Genomic DNA, 15275 nt, shown 5'->3' with positions numbered 1-15275 from the left:
TCTCTATGACTTTGACTACCATGTCTATATGAATATTCCCCAACTTTATATTCCCAGCTTGGATGACTATAGTCTTCTCTATAGTCTTAGATAACCAAGATGCTGATAGACATCACCTCGATATCTCACTTAATCTTCCATTTGTTCAGGCTGAATTTGTCTCTTTCCTCTTTGTCTCATTTTGGTTAACAGTACCATTATGTACCTAGCACTCAAACCAGAAATCTTCTAGTCATTCCATACAGTTTTCCTTCCCACACACATATGACTAGTGAGTACTAGTCCCATTTACTCAATTTCTCCTAAGTTTCCATTGCTGTTATTCTGATGCAAACCATTATCATCTCGCATATAGATCAAGGCAACCATCTCCTGCCTCCCTACCTCTCCTGTTACCCCATCCTTCTTTGTGCTTTAAGAATAGAAACCAGATATATTACTCTTCTATTGGAAGCCCTTCACTGATCCCCTTTAAGATAATGGGTGAAATCCAAGTGTTGCATAGCTTAAACCATTCTCAATAATCCGACTATGACCTACCTTACCTGTAATCATGTTTGGAGCTATTATATTTGCTTCCTTTTTTAAGACTCAGACTGGACCTATTTTATAATTACTTCATCCCTGGAGGTTCTCATTCTGCAGCTGGAAGAGAAAAATCTTTCTTCTCTCTTGATGGAGTTATCAGCATGTGGGACTCTAACTCCCTGTGTTCGTGTTCTTCACCCTGTAGAGAGATCCCGGCAGAGTGAAAAGGAACAAACGATAAGATGCAAAACAAAGAAGAGATTAGAGACAAAGATGGAGAAACAGAGCACCAACAGAAGTTGTGTCTCTGGATCCTGTTGCCCTAAAGATTACTGTTGACTTTCTGCAGTTCAGATTTTTCTTATATGTTTAAGTTCACTTCAGCTGTATTTCTCTTGCATCAGAGTAGTGATTTATATACATAATTGAAACTCATACATTCAATGTGTAGCCATAAAGTACCACATGAACACATTCCCATTATATGTCACTGTGTCTGATACAGCATTTCTCTTCATTTTTTAAGTGAATGAGCTTGAAGAATAATTCTTCAAGATTCTGTTTAAACATCAAATCTTACCAAGTTACTTCTTGATAACTTCAGATTAAGCTGACCATTATATTTTGAGAGCCTCTTCATACATACAGAATTTACCCTTTTATATTTATTCATATCCTTTATTAGGTGGTAAAATTTTGGAAAAAAGGGACCCTTCCTTCTTCATTTTTGTCATTGATCATAGTGTCTGAGATAGAGAAAGTGCCAAATTAATATTTGTTAAATGATGGATGATTTTGCAATTTATGTTTACTATTTTAAATGGGAATTATTTTTGTGTTTGGGGATGTTTTATCAATTTGCTTTTGGACATACTTGTAGGAACCTTCATATTATCACTTTATTTATACACTATGGGAACAAAGAAAGGAACAAATGCTATTGCTTTCATTTTATACAAAGTATAAATAAGTCAATTTATAGTATTTTGTCAACATGTAAGTTAGAAAAATAAATGGGATTAAACCAAAAGGAAATCGCCCTTAGGACATAGGTTCCTAAGCATTGTGAAGTGAGACTGATATTAACAAGCAGCAGTCCAGTGGAGACTAAGCCAAGTGTTGAGGTAAAGCTTTTAGAGTAGATACCCTTACAATTGGGCTTCCCTGGTGGCTCAGACCGTAAAGCGTCTGCCCGCAATGCGGGAGATCGGGCTCGATCCCTGGGTTGGGAAGATCCCTGGAGAAGGAAATGGCAACCCACTCCAGTATCCTTGGCTGGAGAATCTCATGGATGGAGGAGCCTCGTAGGCTACAGTCCACAGGGTTGCAAAGAGTCAGACACGACTGAGCAACTTCACTTCACCCTTACAATTATCAATTTTTTTTCCATTTATTTTTATTAGTTGGAGGCTAATTACTTTACAATATTGTAGTGGTTTTTGCCATACATTGACATGAATCAGCCATGGATTTACATGTGTTCCCCATCCTGATCCCCCCTCCCCGCTGCCTCCCCATCCCATCCCTCTGGGTCATCCCCGTGCACCAGCCCCGAGCACATGTCTCACGCATCCAACCTGGACTGGTGATCTGTTTCACACTTGATAATACACATGTTTCGATGCTGTTCTCTCAATTTCAAATCTGGTATGTGCAATCACCAGACTTAAGCCTCATATTCATTTTTCAAAGATTAACAACAATAAATTGATGTACCTATACACAACTGGGGCTTCTGTCAGTTGGTAAAGTTGGTAAAGAATCCCCCTGCAATTCAGGAGATCCTGGTTCGATTCCTGGGTCGGGAAGATCCCCTGGAAAAGGAAAAGCCTACCCACTCCAGTATTCTGGCCTAGAGAATTCTGTAGACTGTATAGTCCATGGGGTCGCAAAGACTTGGACGTGGCTTTCACTTTCATACACAATTGTTCGTAGAAAGCTCTGTAACTTCCCAATGTAAGTCTGTTTTCTAATATTCAAAATAAAACTCTAAGTCAGTTTGCATGAACTTGCATCAGACAGCCTCTGTATTTCATTTTCAAATTATGTTGTATTGTTCAACCAACCTCCAAAAGCAATTTTAGTAATTTAATATTATTTTATTTTACTTGAGATAAAACATTCTCCAAATTGATAAATAGATGTACATAATTCTAGCCAACTAGATTGATAGCAAGTAATTGTAAACAGTATTTTAATTCTAATAGAAATATATATATATATATATATGCTTAGTTGCTCAGTCATGTCCAACTCTTTGCAACTCCACAGACTGTAGCCGACCAGGCTCCTCTGTCTGTGGGATTCTCCAAGCAAGAATACTGGAGTGAATTGCCATGCCCAGGGGAATCTTCCCAACCCAGGGGTCAAACTCCGGCCTCCCGCATTGCAGGGAGATTACTAACTGAGCCACCAGGGAAGCCCAAGAATACTGGATTGGGTAGCTTATCCCTTCGTCAGGGAATCTTCCCAACCCAGGAATCAAACTGGATTCTCCTTCATTGCAGGCGGATTCTTTATCAGCTGAGCTACCGGGGAAGCTCACATATATGTACACACACACACACACATATATATATATGTATATATTCAAAAGTTTTTTATAATTTTAAAATATTGTCCTCTGTCTTAAGCCAGGTTGCTTCAACAAAAATACTGGGTGGCTTATAAACAACAGAAATTCATTTCTCACAGTTGTGGAGGTGGGAATCCCACGATCCAGGCTGGCAGGTTTGAAGTTTGGTGAGGGCCTGCTTTCTGGTCCATAGGTGACTATCTTCTCACTGTGGCAGAGGGGAGCAAGAGAGCTCTCTGAGGTCTGTTTTGTAAGGGCACTGATCCCATTCATGAAGGCGCCATCCCCGTGCCCTAATTACATGCCATGGGCCCCACTTCCAAATACCATCCCCTTGAGAGTTAGACTTCAGTATATGAATTTTGGGGAGCACAAACATTCAGTCCGTAGCAGTTTCTGATCTATCATTTACTGAGAAGCTGCGTGAAACTCTGCCCCCATTTGTATGGATTGCTGAACGAGTATTGTCATTCTATCCGTTTTAAATTTCATATATTTTGAAGCAATGAAATTGAATGAAATGATTTTTGACATTTTATGTTTCCAGATAATTGTTCCTTTTATTCTTATAGTGTCCACCTTTCTCCCTAGCAACGAATATTCAACCATTCCTTATCATAATAGCAAATGATTATTTAGTGCTTCAAATGACTAGATGGGCTTCCCTGGTGGCTCAGCGGTAAAGAATCCACCTGCAATGCAGAAGATACGGGTTTGTCCCTGGGTTGGGAAGGTTCCCTGGAGAAGAAAATGGCAACCCACGCCAATATTCTTGCCTAGGAAATCCCGCTGATGGAGAGCCTGCTGGGCTGCAGTCCAGGGTCACCAGGAGTCCAACATGACTTAGCGACTACACCAACCGCCATATATTTGCAGGTTTACAGAGAGTTTTAGCCCAGTAATACAATGCAGTGCTGAGTTTGATGGAATCATAACATAAAATTTTCTTCATTGATTTTCAAAAAAAGCTGTGAATCAAACCAGTTCTTTCACTCATCTGTACTCAACACCATTGTGTCCATTTTCCTTTCTTTTGAGGTTTTTAGCCAAAAAAGAAAAAAAGATCTAGGACCATCTGATTTTAACCCCATAGGCAGAGATGACCATTTACATCGATGAACTCGGATTCTTTCCTTTGGTTGCTGTTCTTCAGTCACTCAGTCGTGTCTGACTCTTTGTGACCTCATGGATTGCAGCACTCCCGGCTCCCCTGTCCTTCACTATCTCCTGGAGTTTGCTCAGAATCATGTCCATTGAGTGGGTGATGCTGTTTAACCATCTCATCCTCTGCCGTCACTTTTCCTTTTCCTATAGGAAAGCTGAAAATCTTTGAAAAATCTATTTATAGAGCATAACATAACATTTCATTTTATTTAACCTGATAATTTGTTCCATTCCTTAGATATGTAGTTCTGATCAAACTGATAAATTCTTCCACCAACCCCATAAACTTCATTCTACTCAATGTGGTTCTGACTTGGCCTAAGATTTTATATTTCCTATAGCTCTGTGGGATAGTTTGGAGTTGTATATTCAAATAAGGTTTTTTTTTTTTTTTTTGGTTTGAAGGTATCAAAAAAGTCTATAACCTATTTGAACTAAATAGTAACTACTGTCTCATGAAACTTAGAATTCTTGGAACAGAGCCAACTTCAGATAATAGCTGCATCCTGGCAATCAGAAATTGTCCTCAGGGTTCTCCTGTACTCTTTTGCTTGTCTCCACTTAATTTCCATCTGCAGGCAGGGGCTCCTCTTGTGATCGTCAGAATGACTTCCTGGACTCCCTCTTAGCTCTTAGGAAACACTGTGACTGTGCCAGTAAAATCACATGACCATATTGGAATAACCAGCCTTGGTCACACCCTGTATATCCTGTGCCTAAGGGAAGATATGATATGCTTTTCCAAAAGAAAAGAAAAAACAGGATGGTATAAGCAAAGAGGAGGAAATGGAAGCCCGCTCCAGTATTCTTGCCATCGACAGAGGAGCCTGGTAGGCTGCAGTCCATGGGGTTGCAAAGAATCAGACACGACTGTGCACACATGCATAAGCGAAAAAAGGGCATAGGATACACCCTGTGATGACCACATCATAGCTTTTATAAGATTACTGTTCTAGAAAACATTCATCTGATCTGTGCAGCCCATATATCCTGAACAAAATGGTACAAAGAATAATGTTAAAAACAGTCAGTTGGAGGAAAGATTGTTTAGGAAAACTATACACTTTTTCACTTATAAGATGTTTTAATGTCTTATACAAGATTTTGAAAAACAAACAAACAAATAAACTCATGGTCTCAGAGGTGCTCTTAAAATATACCTGATGAGAATTTACATTGGTATAACATTTCTGGAAAACATTTTTGCCAATTCGTAACCAAGATAGTAAAAGATCTAATAATTCTTAACCTAGGTATTTATCTGCTTCTAGGTATACAGCCTAAGGATAAATTAGAAATAAAGACAAATATGTATCAGAATGTTAGTCATAGAACATTAGTCCTTAAAACTGATGAAACATTCAGTTCAGTTCAGTTGAGTTCAGTTGCTCAGTTGTGTCTGACTCTTTGCGGCCCCATGGACTGCAGCACGCTAGGCCTCCCTGTCCTTCACCAACTCCCAGAGCTTGCTCAAACTCGTGTCCATTGAGTCGGTGATGCCATCCAACCATCTCATCCTCTGTCGTCCCCTTCTCCTCCTGCCTTCAATCTTTCCCAGCATCAGGGTCTTTTCCAATAAGTCAGTTCTTTGCATCAGGTGGCCAAAGTATTGGAGTTTCAGCTTCAACATCAATCCTTCCAATGAATATTCAGGATTGATTTCCTTTAGGATTGACTGGTTTGATCTCCTTGCAGTCCAAGGGACTCTCAAGAGTCTTCTCCAACACGACAGTTCAAAAGCATCAATTCTTCGGCGCTCAGCTTTCTTTATAGTCCAACTCTCACATCCATACATGAATACACAACAACTCTCACATCAGTACATCAAAACCATAGCTTTGACTAGACAAACCTCTGTTAGTAAAGTAATGTCTCTGCTTTTTAATATGCTGTCTAGGTTCGTCATAGCTTTTTTTAGGAGCAAGAGTCTTTTAATTTCATGGCTACAGTCACCATCTGCAGTGATTTTGGAGCCCAAGAAAATAGTCTGTCACTATTTCCATTGTTTCCCCATCTATTTGCCATAAAGTGCCGTGATCTTAGTTTTCTGAATGTTGAGTTTTAAGTCTACTTTTTCACTCTCCTCTTTCACCTTAGGAAGATTAAATGTACTACAGTAGAAGATGGTTTAAAAAAATCATAGCATATTTCAAATAGTGGAATATTATGTAACCATTGTAACTTAAATGAAAAGAAAAATGCTCATATAAAAACCAGATTTGAAGCTACTTAATACAAATTTAATCTTTATTTGGTGTTTGTAAATAGTTGTATCTATAGAGTTACACAAAAATTTCAAGTTTTTTTTTCCCTGGTGGTCAAGATTACATGTGGTTTCACATTCATATTTTTTTTCTAAGTACATAATTTATTGTTACTATTGATTTTTTAAAGAAAAAATCTTTCTTCCTGAAAACTGTATCTTATTTAAAACTCAATATTCAAAAAAAGAAGATTATGGTATCTTGTCCATCATGGCAAATCTATGGGGAAATAATGGAAACAGTGACAGACTTTATTTTCTTGGGTTTGCAGATGGTGACTGCAGCCATGAAATTAAAAGATGCTCACTTCTTGGAGGAAAATCTATGACCAACCAAGACAGCATATTAAAAAGCAGAGACATTACTTTACCAACAAAGGTCATCTAGTCAAAGCAATGGTTTTTCCAGTAGTCATGTATGGATGTGAGAGTTGGACCATAAAGAAAGCTGAGCACTGAAGAATTGATGCTTTTGAGCTGTGGTGTTGGAGAAGATTCTTGAGAGTCCTTTGGACTTCAAGGAGATCCAACCAGTTAATCCTAAAGGAAATCAGTCCTGGATGTTCATTGGAAGGACTGATGCTGAAGCTGAAGCTCCAATACTTTGGTCACCTGATGTGAAGAATGGACTCAGTCGAAAAGACCCCAGTGCTGGGAAGGATTGAGGGCAGGAGGAGAAGGGGATGACTGAGGATGAGATGGTTGGATGGCATCACCGACTCAATGGACATGAGTTTGAGCAAGCTCCGGGAGTTGGTGATGGAGAGGGAAGCCTGATGTGCTGCAGTCCATGGGACTACAAAGAGTCAGACACGACTGAGCGACTGAACTGAAGTGAATTGACTATTAGACACTATGAATTAAGAGTTTTAAGTGCCTTTTTAGTAGCTATGTTACAATGCCAATATAACTAACTCCTTCCCATAGTGCAACAAAGAATATCTAAGAACTGCTCAGATAACATGAGATACTTAAGCATGTTGGTAAACCAGCAGGGAGAGAGCCACTTGGACTCCTAATGGTGCCAAAGGATGTCAGCTTCCTGAGGCAGGGGCAGGGTCCACTGTCCCCAGCACAGTGGCTGACACAGACGCGATACTCATGGAATTGCTCATCAAACACATTTTCTCACTCATGCAAAATAACAACTAACTATAGCAGATAACTATGAATACAACTCACTGGCTACCTGTGTCTTTGAAATCTTTAAATGCTGGCACATATGAAGAGAGGCTTGTTAGTTGGCATTTATGGAGAAAAGGATGATACAATATGAGACCTGGAGGTTCTCCTGGAGACTCCCACCCCTTCTGATGCTGTGAAGTGATTGTCATACAAATGGCACTGAACAATAACTGCACCACACTAACATCAAACAAAAGCATTTTGGATTTTCTGACAAACCAGAAATAATTTTCCAGGTGTAGGCAATATACTCATGTTGGCATTTGTAAGTTCTTACATGTGGTAATAAATATTGGGAAGCAGCCATGCCAGTTGTCTTGGGGGTGGTGGAACCATAGTTATTGGATTTATGGTGTTCCAGGTCAAAGCAGAAACTACGTCCTTGCCTTAAGTTCATGCAGGGATTCTTGGTAATATGTGGGGTCAGAATGGAGCTTACACTAACCTGCTTTCCATTAACTTTTACTCTAGCATTTGGTTCTGCAAAGAAACTGAAAATGACTAAAGGCAGTAAATAAAACTCGTGGCTCGATCACAGCTCTGCAGTTGTTTGCCAAAGGTTAGGCACACCGAGTGAATAGCAAGGGGAAAACAACCTAGGAATCTACAGATTGAAAAGATTTAAATGCACTTGTTTCAGCATGTACCCTCATAGGCCTTCTGTAAATAGTAGGATAACTGGTGTGCAGGGTTGCATGTTATAGGGATATTTGGTATATATGACAATCGAGAGAAATGGCACCAAATCCTACTTGGAGTAAAGCCCGACACCCATTCTCTTTATTTAGCAGATTCTCAGCGTGCACATCAGAGTTGAGATGTCTCAACATCACTTAGGGGTTTGGAACAAAACTGAGAGTGGGATCATTTGATTTCAACAGGATGTAAGGGAAACAGAGCTGCCCAGCCCTCAGTGGCTTACTACTGATCTCTTGACTGTATTTAAACCACATGCTGCTGGTCAGGCCACAGAGGGAATGCCTGGAGTAACCCTGAACAGGATAAGGAGAGAATATGTGAACAATATTAATGCATAATGTCTGAAGTCTACAAAGTTAATGTTCCCCCAGGCTTATGGTCCTGAGGTAGAGTGAAGGAAACAGAAGATAAAAGTGGAAGTTACTTTGGCAGGTAATGGATCATGGGGAGAAAAGCCATCATACCTCTTCTACGGGAATGCTGCTTCCTGAAGGAACTTCTAAGGATGTCTGATGGACACTGGGGTCCCTGTGACTTTGGCCACACAGAGGATGCTAATGCAATGACAGCCAAGCAGACAGGGGAAAAAGTGAGAAAATGAGTCCACTCAGCCTTGAGTCCTCCACAAGCTGTCCTTGCTTTGCTCAGAATCACTCTATCATCTCCTTTGAGAGGTTCCCATCTTGGAAAATCTCAGTGGTTCCTTTATAGCAGTGGTTCTCAAACTGGACTGCTTCAAAGCAATCTGGGTGACTTGTTAAAGCATCCATTTCTGGGCCCTTCCCTGAAGATTTGATTAAAAAGCTCTGTAGTGGGACTTGAAAATTTGCATTTCTAAGTTGCCAGTTGATAATGGTCTTGCTGGTCCTGGCAGCAAACTTTGAGACCCATTGCCTTACAGGACACTAGCTAAGATCACGGCATCTGGTCCCATCACTTCATGGTAAATAGAAGGGGAAAAAACGGAAACCATGAAATTAAAATATACTTGCTCCTCGGAAGAAAAGCTATGACAAAGCTAGTGAAAGTGAAAGTCAGTCATGTCCGACTCTTTGCGACCCTATGGACTGTAGTCTGCCAGGCTCCTCTGTCCATGGAATTCTAAAGGCAAGAATACCGGAGTTGGTTGCCATTCTTTTTTCCAGGGAATCTTCCCAATTCAGGGATTGAACCGGAGTCTCCTGTGTTGCATACAGATGCTTTACTGCGTGAGCTACCAGGGAAACTCTAGACAGCATATTGAAAATAGAGGCCTCGCTTTGCCAACAAAAGTCCATATAGTCAAAGCTGTGGTTTTTGCAGTACTTACTTATGGATGTGAGCATTGTGCCATAAAGAAAGCTAAGGTCTGAAGGACTGATGCTTTCCAATTGTGGCACTGGAGAAGACTCTTGAGATTCCCTTGGACAACAAGGAGATCAAATCAGTCAATCCTAAAGAAATCAAGCCTGAATATCATTGGAAGGACTGATGCTGAAGCTGAAACTCTAATGCTTTGGCCGACTGATGCAAAGAACTGACTCATTGGAATAGCCTATGATGCTGGGCAAGTTTGAAGGCAAAAAAAAGGAGGGGGGCTGCTGCAGAGGATGAGATGGTTAGATAGCATCACTGACTCAGTGGACATGAATTTGAGCAAACTCTGAGAACTAGTGAAGGACAGGGGAGTCTGGTGTACTACAGTCTATGTGGTCACAAAGAGTTGGACACGACTTAGCGGCTGAACAACAACAAATTCTGCTGTCTCCCCTCTCTATCATGACGGTTTTTCTAGCTTCCCATCTCAAATGGCAGGACCAGATTACTGGAAGCTTGTTATGTCAAACCTCCAATCTTCCCTGTAACACTATTGCTATGCCACCAGAGCAGCAAAGGAAATTCAATGTGAATGACTGGCAAAGATTATACATTTCTCAAGAGACTCTGATGCATTTTTTGCACAACCAGCTTAATTAAGAATCCTTGGCAGTATATTAACCACAAGCTTATGGATCTCAATGTGCCAATCAAACATAATAAGAGAAATGCAAATGTCAAAGTACAGACTCTTTGCCTAGGAAGTTCCAATGGCTTAAAGCTGTGTCTTCAGTCAGTTGGCAGAAAGCAATGGGAATAGCTGGGTCTGGTGAGGCTGGGGTTTGCCCATTACAATTTAAATACATATGGCATGGCCTCCAGGACTGAGCTATGCTGTGTCCACGTGGGGTTTCAGGGTGTGAGTATGAAGATAAAAGTCTCTGGCTCACAAACTCACGTTAAGCTAACGACAGCAGCAACAATAGGAACATACCCCAAGATGCTTTTAGAAAACAGGCCTATAAGTCAGGGGCCAAAATCAAAACGTGCACCCAGGTCTGCCTCTATAAGGTAACAGAGCAGTCAGATGACAGCTCTGTGGCTGAATATCTAATAAAATAGACATGATAGTAGCTGCCTGTATTTGTTTCATAATAATTCATATCAGAAAAAAAGAGCAGTACATTTAATTATATTAATTTGTCTTTTCAATGACTGCACTAACAAACGGCTACACTATAGAACTGTTATCTACTTGGTGTATCTGGTTCTTGGCTAGACTTGATGATCTATTAACAGTTGAACAACTTGAAACTTAAAACAGGCTAACAGATGGTTGTTAACCTGGTGGTGTTTGCCATTCTTACTGAAGACCTGAATTGAAAGTATAGATAACACATTTATGTGTGATGGAAATTTGGAAGAGATGGGCAATATTTTCTATGAATAAATCAGGAGCCAAATATATTTTCTTTTTAATTTGACTATAAGGTGAATTTAATCAATTGCACTTTAATAGAGTAAATATAAGGATATTCACGAAGATACAGAAAAAGAAATTCAAACAACAAATTCCACCCTATGGATAGGTGACTTAAGAATATTTTAGGTGGAAGAGACTTTAAAATTTCACTGTGAAGCATTAATGTGTTTCAGATTCTAAGACAGTTAATGTGATCTTTGTTGTCTTTAATGGATTATAATGTACAGAATGAAAGAAGTGATGATGTTGCTGTAAATTAGACAGACTGTCTCTGGAGTATCCTTCTTAGCTCTGGATACCATGCTGTTGAGTAAAGAGACAAGCAATCAGGTCAAGGAGACAATGGTTTCATATAACGTGCAGTTGAATGAAAAGGGAGGTTGTAGCCCTTATACATGCAAACTGAAGGAAGAAGAAGATATCTGGTTTAAAGTACTTGAAAGATAGTCAGGATGAAGAGAAACAATCAATACTTTTATAAGTTGAGTCATAAGGAGGATAATTAGGACCAGAAGGTAGAGAGGCAGATAATAGGTCAGAATAAAAAAAAAAAAAAGAAATTTTCTTTCAACTGCTTAATACTTAAAAAAAAGTTTATTAAAATAATTCATGCACACAGTTTACAGAGACAAATAACAGTGCAAAGCATGTAATTTAAAACAACAGCTATTTTCTTTCTCTTCATCCTAGTCCTTGCTTCCCAGAGCAAACATTATGGACTGTTTTCACTTATTCTTCCAATATTTCCCTCTATTTTCTAAACGTTATGTATATTCTGCTCTAAAAACATTAAATCTAAACACTTTTACTATAGAACATGGGAATTTGGGTGTCTATCATCTCCCCTCCTTTTCTCCCAGCAAGTTAAATAACTGTTTCTGGTTAAATCAATATTTAGAATGTTATTTTATATAAATAGCTCATGACTGAGTCACACAAAGTATTGAGGATATTTTCTGTTTTACACAATGTTTTGTTTTTCTTAGAATTAATGATTATCCTATTTTTGCTATTTCCCCTGGGTGCTTTTGTTAATTCATCCTCCAGATTCTCCATCAGAGCTGTAGGGCTTCAATCAATGCAGTAAACATGTTGGTCAATCTTTTAATGCCATTTTTTTTCTCAGGAAAATGCTCTTTGGAGCCTTGAGCTCACTGACTCCTATCTGGCAGCTGTGGGTCTTTTCAACACTCCTTACTTCTTTCTGAAATATTACGTATCCTATGTCTTGTTCTATTTCCCTATTTCAAAGGAACATTTTCCCCAGTAAGCTTCCTCAGAAGGGATGTATGATAAATAAAAATTCTGAAACATGACAATCTGTTTCTGTTCTTTTCTGAAGTTGATTAAGAGTGTTCCTGGGACTAGAATTCTGGATTGGAAATTACACTCTTTCAAATTTTAAAGGCATGGTTTGAATTATTGTTTTCTAACTTTCAAGATTGTTGTTTAGAACCTGAGAATATCATTTGCATATACATTACATTCATTTTTTTATTCTCCTGGAAATTTTTCAGTAAATAATCTTTATACTTTGTTATTGCTCAGTCTCTCAGTTGTGTCTGACTCTTTGTGACCCATGACTGCAGCATGCCAGGCTTCCCTGTCCTTCACCTCTCCCAGAACTTGCTCAAACTGATGTCCACTGAGTCGATGATGCCATCCATTTTGCTCTCTGTCGTCCCCTTCTCCTCTTGCCTTCAAATCCTTCCCAGCATCAGGGGCTTTTCTAATGAGTCAGCTCTTCACATCAGGTGGCCAAAGTACTGGAGGCTCAGCTTCAGCATCAGTCCTTCCAATGAATATTTGAGATTGATTTTCTTTAGGATACATGTTTGATCTCCTTGTTGTCCAAGGGACTTTCAAGAGTCTTCTCCAGCACCACAAAAGTATCAACTCTTTGGCGTTCAGCCTTCTTTATGGTCTGACTCTCACATCAATACATGACTACTGGAAAAACCATAGCTTTGACTATATAGACATTTGTCGACAAAGTAATGTTTCTGCTTTTTAATATGCTGTCTTGGTTGGGCATAGCTTTTCTTCCAAGGAGCAAGTTTCTTTTAATGTCATGGCTGCAGTCACCATTTTCAGTGATTCTGGAGCCCAAGAAAATAAAGTCTGTCACTGTTTTTACTGTTTCCCGTTTCCCCATCTATTTGCCATGAAGTGATGGGACTGGATGCCATGATCTTCGTTTTTCTGAATGTTGAGTTTTAAGCCAGTTTTTTCACTCTCCTCTTTCACCTTCATTAAGAGACTCTTCAGTTCCTCTTCACTTTCTGCCATAAGGGTGGTGTCATCTGCATATCTGAGGTTATTGATATTTCTCCTGGCAATCTTGATTCCTGCTTGCGATTCATTCAGTCTGGCATTTTGCATGATGTACTCTGCATATAAATTAAATAAGCAGGGTGACAATATATAGATTTGATGTACTCTTTTCCCAATTTTGAACCAGTCCATTTTTCCATGTCTTGTTCTCACTGTTGTTTCTTGACCTACATACAGATTTCTCAGCAGGCAGGTCAGGTTGTCTGGTATTCCCTTCTCTTTAAGAACTTTCCAGTTTGTTGTGATCCACACAGTCAAAGGTTTTAGCATAGTCAGTGAAGCAGAAATAGATATTTTTCTGGAATTCTCTTGCTTTTTCTATGATCCAATGGATATTGGCAATTTGATCTCTGGTTCCTCTGCCTTTTCTAAGTCCAGCTTGAACATCTAAAAGTTCTTGGTTCACGTACTGTTGAAGAATCGCTTGGAGAATTTTGAGCATTACTTTGCCAGCAAGTGAGATATGGAGATGACACCACCCTTACATCAGAAATCAAAGAAGAACTAAAGAGCCTCTTGTTGAAAGTGAAAGAGGAGAGTGAAAAAGTTGGCTTAAAACTCAACATCAAGAAAACTAAGATCATGCCATCTGGTCCCATCACTTCATGGCAAATAGATGGGGAAACAATGGAAACAGTGACAGACTTTATTTTGGGGGGCTCCAAAATCATTGCAGATGGTGACTGCAGCCATGAAATGAAAAGACCCTTCCTCCTGAAGAAAAGTTATAACCAACCAAGACAGCATATTAAAAAGCAGAGCCATTACTTTGCCAACAAAGGTCCATCTAGTCAAGGCTACGGTTTTTCCAGTAGTCTTGTATGGATGTGAGAGTTGGACTCTAAAGAAAGCTGAGCGCTGAAGAATTGATATTTTTGAACTGTGGTGCTGGAGAAGACGGACAGTCCCATGGACTGCAAGGCGATCTAACCAGTTCATTCTAAAAGAAATCAGTCCTGAATATTCACTGGAAGGACTGATGCTGAAGCTGAAACTCCAATCCTTTGGCCACCCGTTGCAAAGAGCTGACTCATTTGAAAAGGCCCTGATGCTGAGAAAGACTTAAGGCAGGAGGAGAAGGGGACGACAGAGGATGAGATTGTTGGATGGCATGACCGACTCAATGGACATGAGTTTGAGTAAACTCCGGAAGTCGGCAATGGACAGGGAGGCCTGGTGTGTTGCAGTCCATGGTTTTGCAAAGAGTCGGACATGACTGAGCGACTGAACAGAGCTGAACTGAGATGAGTGCAATTGTGTGGTAGTTTGAGCATTCTTTGGCACTGCCTATCTTTGGGATTGGAATGAAAACTGACCTTTTCCAGCTCTGTGGCCACTGCTGAGTTTTCCAAATTTGCTGGCATATTGAGTATAGCACTTTAAGCAGCATCATCTTTTAAGATCTGAAGTAGCTCAGCTGGAATCCCACCACCTCCAGTAGGCTTGTTCATTGTGATGCTTCCTAAGGCCCACTTGACTTCACACTCCAGGATGTTTGGCCCCAGGTTAGTGATCACACCATCATGATTATCTGGGTCATTAAGACATTTTTTGTATAGTTCTTCTGTGTATTCTTGCCACCTCTTCTTTATATCTTCTGCTTCTGCTAGGCCCATACCATTTCTGTCCTTAATTGTGCCCATCTTTGCATGAAATGCTCCCTCGTGTCTCTAATTTTCTTTAATAGATCTCTAGGTTTTTACATTTTATTGTTTTCCTCTATTTCTTTGCATGGATCACTTAAGAAG

The 15275-nt window shown here is 39.7% G+C and overlaps 1 long non-coding RNA gene across 1 annotated transcript in view; it reads right to left on the bottom strand.

Annotated features, from left to right (window-relative positions):
• Positions 1 to 623: 623 nt before the first annotated feature.
• LOC122698214 overlaps positions 624 to 15275 on the bottom strand; it is a 31378-nt gene continuing 16726 nt past the window's right edge. The window contains exons 2-3 of the long non-coding RNA XR_006342286.1: positions 3221 to 3311; positions 624 to 727 (exon numbers count right to left, since the gene is read on the bottom strand). This is a non-coding gene — a long non-coding RNA (uncharacterized LOC122698214). The remainder of the gene's footprint in view (positions 728 to 3220; positions 3312 to 15275) is intronic.

The sequence above is a fragment of the Cervus elaphus genome, chromosome 8 (assembly GCF_910594005.1).
Source record: "Cervus elaphus chromosome 8, mCerEla1.1, whole genome shotgun sequence".
Taxonomy (NCBI): Eukaryota; Metazoa; Chordata; class Mammalia; order Artiodactyla; family Cervidae; genus Cervus; species Cervus elaphus.
This window is presented reverse-complemented; position numbering and strand designations above follow the sequence as displayed.